Consider the following 10679-nt stretch of genomic DNA (forward strand, 5'->3'; position numbering starts at 1 on the left):
TTCGATTCTCAGCTAGAGCATCTTCTGCGTGGAGATATGCGTGATGGGTGTACCTTCATTGAAGGTTGTGCATCAGGGCTGGCAACTCTGCACGTAAAAATCAACTGTCAATCATTAGCGGACCGGAGTTCCGCTGTAGCGACCCCTAACCGGGAAAAGCCGAAAGGCACATACAATGCATGAAATGTGTGTCAGAACATTCAGGCAATGTAATCTTCAAGGAGACTGGTAGCCCCCACTCCCCAGACTGTATAAATTAATACAGGGGACTCCCTTAATCATCCTTGACTGTGTGAGGGTCTCACAAAAGCTGTTGCTGGTTGGGGAAAAAAATGAGAAAAAAGTATTAATTTTCTGATTACACTCTTTAACCTGAACAGGGCTGTGATTTGACACTGTTGGGATTGAGCTGATAATGGCCTCTGCTCTCATCTGCACTTATTCTTAAACCAGTCCTGCTCAGATGTGTGTGTGCACAGAAAGCTGCTGTAGGTTTTTTGGGGTGTTACTTCTTTAATTTTCATTTCAGTCAAACCATAAAGGTGTGCACATGAGGTGATTGCAGTTTATCTTTGGGCTGAAGACTGTGTGGTCATGGTTTCTTTTACTTTTCTCACAGACCTCAGAGATGTATAAAGGTTACTATAACTTGTGTAGGGACAGTGTACTGTCTGAGAAACAAAGTAAAATACATTTCTGTAATCATTTTTTCAATATCACATCAGGCACGTATACAGGTAGCTTTCATTTATGGTTAGGGTTGAGGAGTGAGAAGGCATGCTATGTATATCTATGTCAGCATTCAACTGTAACACATGACTGTGGCAATTTGAACCTCTCCTTTTATCCCAGTCTAACACCAGAGGGATGCATAGGCAGGGACAGTCTTTTTTGGGGGGAGTTAGTGAAGCAGGCCATATTCCTGGACTGGACCTCTGTATCCAGACAGCAAATAGATTGTTAGTTTGTTATGAGCTACTATTTTGTCATCTTTGAAAATTAAGCCTTGGGGTACAACTTATCTTCCTTGAAAGAAAAATAAAGACTGAAATTCTTTTATTGCTCATGTTTTTGGTTTATGGCACCATTGGATTACAAGGTTGGGAAAATGCTCTAAAATGCATCACAAACCTATAACCCTATGGCTTCCTGGGCCCTGGTTTAGTGAGTTATTTCCTAAATGGTTATTACTGTGCAGTCTTGGTCAAGAAAGGTGTGCCGAAAGGTTTCAAGGAAAACTTAAGCTGAACAGCAGCAATGAATTTCCTTCCTTAATTGTAATTTCTTTTCAAGCCAACATTGGATGAAAAGATTATGTAAAAAGAAAAATAAATAAAATGCACGTTAGAGCTTATAGACAGCATTTCACCTAAGTCCAGGCCTGTACATAGAGTTGCTATAATGTATCATTGCTGTAACTAAAATGCCAGTAACTGTTGAATGTCCCTGTATGAGATGGGCGAATATAGCGTGGTATATACACCTGGTGCACTGTAAGAGCATTGTAGCTACAGGTAAGTTTGTACATACTATTGCTAAAAGTTTGCAGCATGAATTAAAAGGCTGCTTTGGAGGGGTGGCAGTGGCAGGGTTACTTTGACAGAAGTGCCTAGGGGGGCCCCCAAAATGCTAACACAGGCCCTGGTGGAAGCCACTTTTTATGAAGCATTATTGAGGAGAGATATTCTGCTTTATATGTACAAGTTCGATTCAGAGCAGATGGCAGGGAGAGTTGTCTGAATGACAAAAAAAAAAATGAGACCTCTTTGTGTAGTGGTTTTATTTCCAGCTGTGACAATGAATTTTGTGTAATAGTGCAGTGCAAACTATGAGGGAAGGTTTGCATATCTTTTGGACTAAATGTTTTTTGTCATGGGATGTTGTAAAAATTGCATCCAGCTGACTCTTGAGTGAAGGTATGATGCAGTCAAAAGGATAGAATATGTCCATTTGTTTATTTTATGGACATTCAGCAAATGCATGCAAAAACATGCACCGGTTATTTTAATTTTATTACATAAACGCATTCTGCATGACAGCTGGTTTACGTTCATCTCGGCATGAAGCTACAGTTGTGAGCTTTACTGCTGTATATGCAGATAGGCCACGGCTGCAGAGGGGAAAGACTGAGAAAATGCTCAGGTAAAAAACACTGAATTATTGTTTCCTATTTCTCCATACATAAAGTATATTGTTTGATGAAAATCTCATGACTTTGGGACTTAAGTGCTACCTAACCCAGACATGAAGCAAAGACAGGGATAGTAAATAAATAACTGATTTACCACACCTTCAGTGAAGCAGGAAGTTTCAAATTAGGACAATGGCCCTCTTTGCAGATGTCATCTGTCTGTAGGTAGTTTTTCTTTACTGTCACCATGTTGCATTCGTTCAGGAAGTGAGCTGTTAATTTTAACTTTACTGACAAGTGTATAGTGCACCAGAAAGCAAGCTTGACGAGCAGCTAGTGGTTCATAGGTGTTTACTAGGCTAATGACCACAAGGACCTTTTTAAGCCTAGATATGCATCCCAAATATCTGATAAGTTCTGAAGGGTTGGGAGGGTGGCTTAATGGCTAAGGTGCTTGCCTTACAAACACAAGGTGCAGGGTTTGAGTCTCACAAGGGGATTAGGGCTAAAAAAAAAATGGCAAGGGCAGTTAGCTTAGTACTAAACTATGAACCTATAAGTGTAAGCATGGGCCTGAGAGATGAACCATTTACAGGTTACCTGTGTCCATTAGAGACATAGGTACCAAACTAGGGATGAATTTCTGGTTTCCCATCCAGTTGTCCAAGTTGCACTTGAATTGGGTTAGAGAGGAACTCTGCTTCACGTGGATGGGGGGAGCCTGTTCCATAGACAGTGTAATCTCTGGGATACATGCCTATTTCTCCAGCAGATCCTATTTATATCACAGGCAAGGTTTAAGTCTTTAGAACGGGTAATTCTGGTGCTGTTTGTTTTGTGGATATGCAGGAAGTCCATCAGAGTGGAGTCTGACAAATGCCCTGTATGCCAGGCATAGATCTCCCCTCAAAAGCCTGCAGGCGATAGAATACAGGGATAGAGCCTTGAGGCGGTCTGCGTAGGACATATTACTTGCGTCCTGTATTCTTTTAGTGAGGAACCTCTGTGGATGTTCCAATTGTTTGGATATGCCTCAAGTACATACCAAAGGGGGTATTGTACTCGGTGATAGGTCTAATGGATGCTGAATACAGTGGATCAATGACTTCCTTAAACTTAGATGCCATATCTTTGCTTATAAGTTGCACAACATAGAATGATTTCCTCACCGCAGTAGACACATGAAGATCAAAGGCTAGATTGCTATCTATGTATTTCCCTAAGTCCCTGACTACTGGGTCAGCTCTAAGGGGTGTGTTGTCAATATGATAGTTACCAGAGATGGATGACTTCCCAAAGGATACTATTGAGCATTTCTTGACATTTCGTTTTAGTCCATGGCTCTGACACCCATTGTTTGTCTGTGTCAGCCCCTCCTGGAGGACATTTGTGTCAGTGTGAGATTCAATGACAGCTCCTAATTTGCAATCGTCTGCTAATCTAGTCAGCTAGAGACCACTGACATTGGCCTTGACTTCTGAGAAATAGATGCCAAAAAAGAGCAGTCTAAGGACTGATCCCTGAGGGACTCCAGTTGTGACTAACCTCTTTGTAGAGGTGGACTCCCCAATTCTAACTTCCTGGGTCCTGTCTGAGCCAGTTGGCTATTCACCATGTGACATACAGGTTTGTATCTAACCTCTTAAGTTTGTCAACAATGCCCAAATTGGGGTATTGTGTCAAACGCCTTGGCCAGGTCAAGATAGGCAGTGTGAAGGATCTTGCCCTCATCCATTGCTTTGGTGACCTTCTTAAAGAAGTCCACCAGGTTGAGTAGGCATGATCTGCCCTTGAAACCAAGCTGAGTTGAGTCTAGTGTCTGGAGGTTTACTATATCTCTATTGAACATCTCCATGATAGTTTTTTCCATGGCCATACATATAAGACTATTGAGACTTTTGGGTCTGTAGTTTCCAGGGTCTGTAGATGGCCCACCTTTGTGCAGAGGGGTGACGGTTGCCTTTTTCCATTCATGAGGCACAAAGCGTGTTTGGAGACTACAGTTAAATAGTAATTCCAGAGGCCCTGATGGGTTATGTTTCATGCTATTTAGAAGGTATTCTGGGATATTGTCTGAGCCCACTGATGCAGTGTTCGTGGACTTAGAGCATTAAGGACCTGTCCCCTAGTGATAATAGGGGGAGTTATATTTGATTATATTTCCTGAGGGAAGGTTAGGGGAGGGGAGTAAAGTTGGAGCTGAATTTATCAGCCAGGAGGTTTGCTATATCTTCTGGTTCAGTATAGGTGGCTCCATTTACAATGAGCTCTGCACAGTATTGTGCATTGCCTTTGAGGCACAGGCTTAGCTAAAGAATGCTTTGTGGTTGTCTTTGGCATGGAAGGCCAAACTTCTCTCAGATTTGGCTTTGGTAGATTTTATTTCTCCTCCGAGTTGTTTGTTTAGTTTGAGAGTGCTTTTATCCTGCTGGGTGGTGCACCTGATTTTCTTCCTCCTGTTATACAGCCAATTGATTTTGTGATTCTACCAGTGTGCCTTGTTTTTTGAGTTAGTTCTGTACTTGGTGGGTACCGCTGCCTCTAAGCAGCTATTAGTATGCTTACACAGGGTTTCTGTGAACATTTCTGCATAGGCAGAAGTGTTCTCAGGGTTTATGGGGGCTTGCAATTTTGCCAGGTTCTCATTTAGTAGGAGTAGCTTAACTTTAGAATAGATCCTGAATACTCCAGGTTTAGCTGGGGGACTAGGTTTTATTTTTACTTCAAAGGAGACCATTTTGTGGTCTGACCTTACCAGGGAAGGCATTACAGTAGGGGGTGTGCAGCAGTCTGCCATATTACTGAGGACCAGATGTAGTATGGTTGCACCCCTGGTTGGTATATTGACTATCTGGTCCAGGAACTTTCTGTTTACAAAATCCAGAAATCTCTGTGCATGTACATTTGGTGTTGTATAGGATTCACAGTTAATAGTGGGGTAATTAAAGTCACCCATGAATATGGTATTGGGTTGGATGGTTAATGTTTCTAATAAGTTTAAATACATGGTATGGGTTTCCTGGGTCATAGAAGAGGGACCTATAACTTGCAAGGAAGTGGCATTGGATTTTACCTATGGTGATTTGAACATGGAGCAGCTCAAGTGCATTATCCTGTTTGACCAGCCTTTGAAATATATTTATTTTTGATGTAAATAGAGACACCTCCACCTTTAGTTCTGCTTGTGAAGTAGATGGCCTAAATGTGTGGAAGACATTATAACCCTGCACTGTTGATGTGCTGTCCGCAGCTTTAAACCACATCTGTGAGACCTCACAGATATCAGCATTCTCTAGGGTAAAGAGAGCTTCTAGGGAGTGGAGTTTTTGTTAAGACTCCTAGCATTGAGCAGTAATACCTTTAGATTTTCTTGGTTTTGATTTGCTATGTCGGCAGACCTCCCAACCGTTCCGAATTACTTGGTTTTTACCGAGTTTTGGGGTCCAAATGAAGGGGTGCCACGATTCCCGAGTGGCACCCCTTCAGTTCCAATTATTTTTGCCTTTTTTTAAATTTTCGCGCTGTCGGAGCTGACGTCGTCACGTGCGCAATGACGTCAGCTCCGTCAGGCTACCAGCCAGTCGGAATTGAGCTCAAGGAGCTCACATCATCATTTCCGGCTGGCAGCCAGGAAGCTGAAACGGCGGGAATGGGGAACAGCAGAAACGGTGGCCGGAAATGGAACATGAAGCTGAAAAGGCAGAGTTTGTGAGCCGGGAACTACTCAGGGCAGAAGGCAGAGTTTGCGAGCAACGACAGAGGGGGTAAGGAACCACACTCGTTATTCAGGGTTTTGTGTGTGTGTGTGTGTGTGTGTGTGTGTGTGTGTGTGTGTGTGTGTGTGTGTGTGTGTGTGTGTGTGTGCGCGCGTGCGATTATTTGTTGATCTGGGATGTTATTTGATATAGAGGTGTCTTTATGCTCAAAATGTGTGGGCTGTGTGAGCTTTTACAGTAGCATGGTTTACAGACAAAGTTTTTTTTCTTTTTTGTGCCTTTATAAAATACCGCTCATTCTCTCACATGGAATGTAGTGACAACACCTAAGTATGTGGGGGTGGGGGTTGGTAAAGCCTCACACAGAGATGCAGGGGATCTTACCACTGTGCAAAAATGCTTATTTTAATTTTGGTATTAAGCTGATAGCAACAATATTTGTTGTTTGCTGCTTTGTAAGAACTATTGAGTGCAAGGACATATCAGTAATCATCACATATTGTTTAGCTCAAATTACAAACACACACACACACACACACACACACACACACACACACACACACACACACACACACACACACACCATTTGCTTATGCATTGCTTGACATTATTAGTTCTCATTGAGGACTTAAACCCATGCCCTCCAGAATATTATGGTGGTCTCACTGTCACTGGGCAAACAAGACCCTCAAGACATTATTAAGGATGTCATTAGTGTTTGGTTGAAAATTTGATTAACTAACACTAAACTGCTTTTAGAGGAACAGACTATATGTTTTCAGTACTTTTCAAAACACTTTATTGAGTTTCTGTATCACTTTGGAATTTGTGGACAACCAGTATACCTGCCTGTTTGGCAGAAGGATGACTGTTGCAACTGTGGATTCTGACATATAACTGTTGGGTTCATTTTAATAATTTGCTAGACTTTTTGTTGTATGGCTGCCATTGTTGTTTTGTCCATATGTCACTTGCAATCTGCCTCATCTTACCACCATTCTTAAAAACTCTGCCTATATTTGTGGTGTGGGTATGCCTCACTCTTACAAAATAGGTCTGTATCCTTTTATCCCTCAGGTCATGACACTGATCCCACCTCACTAATATCTAAATATGCTCCATCAGAGGTTGCACTAACTTGGAGAAAAGGGAATTAATTCATTTCCCTTTCCTGTATGTTGATGCATTGACAGAGGCATAATACATATAAATATCTTTCTCTGTAATATAATATAATATATATATATATATATATATATATATATATATATATATATATATATATATATATATATATATATATATATATATATGTATACACCCGCACACGCTCACACAGATCTATGATGAGTGTTCGCGGCCTCAACACCTTGGATGCCTCCTACAAAAATGCTTCAAGGTAGCCTTTCTAAGTATTTAGATTGAGGCTGTCAGATATGGGGTCAGTCAATTAGTATTAGTTATTCAAAGGCAACCCTGTTTTCCATACATGTCCTTAAGTGTCTTACCCAAGGTGTTAGATTGTGAGTTGTGGATGGATTAACCTTTTTGCTTGTGGCTGATTCAGGTATTCAGACTTATAAAACATATTTTGTTTTTGTAACTGTATTGTTCAGTATCTGACCCTTGCACATGACATTGCTTGTGTGCTTTCTCCCATGCCTGACCACCTTAAATTTTACGTGGTAATGCTTGAGCAGAGGGGAGGTAGAAGCTCTTAATAAGAACCTAGTATGAAGGACTGCAGTAACACTGTGCTAGGTGCATCTGAATCCTCCTCAATCAATTTCATTAGTTATATCACAGTGTTAGCCCAGCTTTGGCTGTGGGATAAATGGCAGCTATGTAGTTTTCATGTAATAATGATTTTGTTATACAGCTTGTCGTACATAACTCCTTTTTCTGTTTATTGCACATCTGTAGTGTAACTGAAGCATGTTTGTGGACAAACCAAAGGTGATCTTGTGTATTTTGGTAACATATGCAGTTAAATACTAATATAAATGATTACATTTCTGTCTACACATCTTCACTGAACAGTGAAACAGTACAGTTTTTTTTTTTTTTTTGCAGCAGCAGATGTTTGTTTATAATGTTATCAATGAGAATAATACAGAGCTGCATGGGATTTCTTTTTATACCCTGCTCAATACATGTGATGATAGTTCATTTCCAGTACAGCTAGTGAGCCATTAAGAAGATATAAGGTAATTCCACTTCCTGAAAGATTTATCGATAAAGTTGTCTCGGTTCACTGGTCAGAAATGTGAGAAAGAAGAGTCCTAAAACTGCTAAGCAATGCCATTGGTTAGCCACTGTATTTATAAACCATGCACTAGATGTGCATTAATATAGTCTTCTGTCAGTTGTTCAGCAAACATTTCAGCATACAACTTTAGAGAAAATTATTAAATTAGCAGATCATTTCTGCTATACATGGTTGCGTCAGTTGTATAACTCCAGGAATTGAAGTATTTCTATATTCTATTATTTTCCCTCTGTAAATATAATACTAGATAAGCAAAATTATTTCCAGGTTAAAAAAAATATGTTGCTATCTGCAGTTACTTTTATGAGTATGACACACTATTTTCTATTTACTCTTTCTAGACCTTTGTTTTAACTGTTAATTGAAGTAGTCCTTCATGTACTGTTTTTGTTTCATCATTTAAGTGTGGCTTAATAACTGCATTCAAGTCTGAACATGAAGGCTGTAGGTTCTAGACCCCATTGAAGACTGAGGTCACTGGTAAAAGACATTGAATATCAGAGTACAAGAAATCTGACAGGATGAGGTACTTCTCTGATTAAATATGCTGTCATTCAGTATTGGCCTTTGTATGTGATATTGCAATTGTAGCAAATGATTTGCTATAGTTTGAGTTTAAGTGTTTTTTTTTTTGCTCCTCAATTTCGATTTGAGGAGACCACCAGATAAACTAGGTATGCTTCTGTGTCTGGACCTACCCTGAGAACAGGAGGTATACCCCTCAACATTTGACAAATACTACCTTTTATAAAACTTTTATCAATTGTAGCACACTCATCCTTTGATATATTCCATGCAGTGCGGTTAAGTTGGATCAAACTCTTATATCGCCCCGATAAGGAACTGACACTAGCCAAAAGGTTTACAAAGCTAGCAGAAAACAGAAGTAGATTACCAGGCCTCTCTCCTGCATCATGCACACACCTAAGGAAAAATTTGGACTTATAAGCCCAGCTACCAATCATTATATTTAGTTGTCACTTGTCCTTGGGATCACATACATCCTGTGCTAATGGTACATACTCATAGCATGTAGAATTATAATGACACATTTCTTACTGGACTTTGAAACAAGTCTGTTTGTGAAGATATTTTAAACTAACTCAATTTTTCTTAATATAATTGTATACTATTTCCACATTTGTGCAACTCTGTCATATGCATACATTAGTGTTTATGGTAAATGGGGCGAAATAGCCAGGTAACGGGACATTGGAATGGCTGCAGGGGGACTCTGGTGCCATGTTTTGGTTGTCTGTTCTTCAGTTTGCATTCGAAAGTTGGTATCCCACAATTCCATTGGAGTGGGTGGGGTTACATAATTATGTATGCAAATTAGATGTTAATCAGCGTACAGATTTGTACCTATTTTTCATGGGCCTTGTCCATATTTTTGATGTTTCCAGGTTGAGAGGTATGTATGTCGGAAGTACTTTCAGTTTGGCATTGCCTAAAAAAGGCACTATGGGGGAAGGCAGTGTTTTAGCTAATACTCAAAAGCCTAGAGGTGAGGAGTGTAGACCATCCCTGGCAAAACAGCATGGTCTTGCTGACTAATATTGCACCCCCTTAGAATGACAGCAAAAACTAAGCCGATTATGGCAGGCCAGTAGAGAAAGTATTATAGATTAGTGCAATATTTTAAATGAGTCAGGGCTTCAAATTTCTTGGAATTATAACCTATGAAATGAGGACTGTTCATTTCTGAAAATGAGGCGGGAACTTAAGTTTTTAGACGAGAACTAAACTGGATTATGCAGTTGTTACATTAGAAAATGGAAAATTAGTTCTAGACACCAGAGGAAAATATTTCACTTTCCCAGGAATTTGTATTTTTACCTTTTCAGACATTGAGTGGTCGTATTTGTTTGGTATAGCATCCCATCTAGCTAACACTGTGTCTGCCTTCTGACTCTGATCGACAGGAGTAGATTAAGTAGTGTACACTGTGTTTGCTTGCTTCGGCTGCGGGTTTCTGAGTATTAGAAAATTTTGTCTTATTTATTTTAGTGTAAGCATGACCTGTTTGGTCTACAGCACATGGCTTCAGCTGTTGTACTTGCATGTTTCAAATAAGATGAAGGATTTTACATGAATGCCTGAAGCACTTTTCATAGTTTCACTCTCTGGTAACATTACAACTTCTTAATATGCTTTTTTATGCATCTGACTATGGATATTGGTGTGTACATGCACAGAAGACAGCTTATTAACTGTGAACTTTCTTGTATTTATTTTCATTTGTTTAGCACATCCATTTAACTAACGTGTATATAACACACTGTAATTTGTGGGAGATGGACTTGCTTATTTTCCATTGATGGCATCGGTTTGTCAATTTTGAGCCATTATATCCTAACTGGACCAGCTAGCATTTTATTTGCAGAACTCTCTGCTACATTTTTTTATATTTGTAACTGGGTAAACCCACTGATTACAATAATCCCTTTTCAAGGGCAACCCAGGAGCACTGACTGGTTAAAGAGTCATATAGTAGGGAAATAGAATGAAGCAAACTCTGTACCCTTGGCTGCAGGAAGCAGCTTATTAACAGCTCAAAGCA

This window comes from Protopterus annectens, chromosome 14.part0 (assembly GCF_019279795.1).
Source record: "Protopterus annectens isolate FY-2018-M chromosome 14.part0, PAN1.0, whole genome shotgun sequence".
NCBI lineage: Eukaryota > Metazoa > Chordata > Ceratodontiformes > Protopteridae > Protopterus > Protopterus annectens.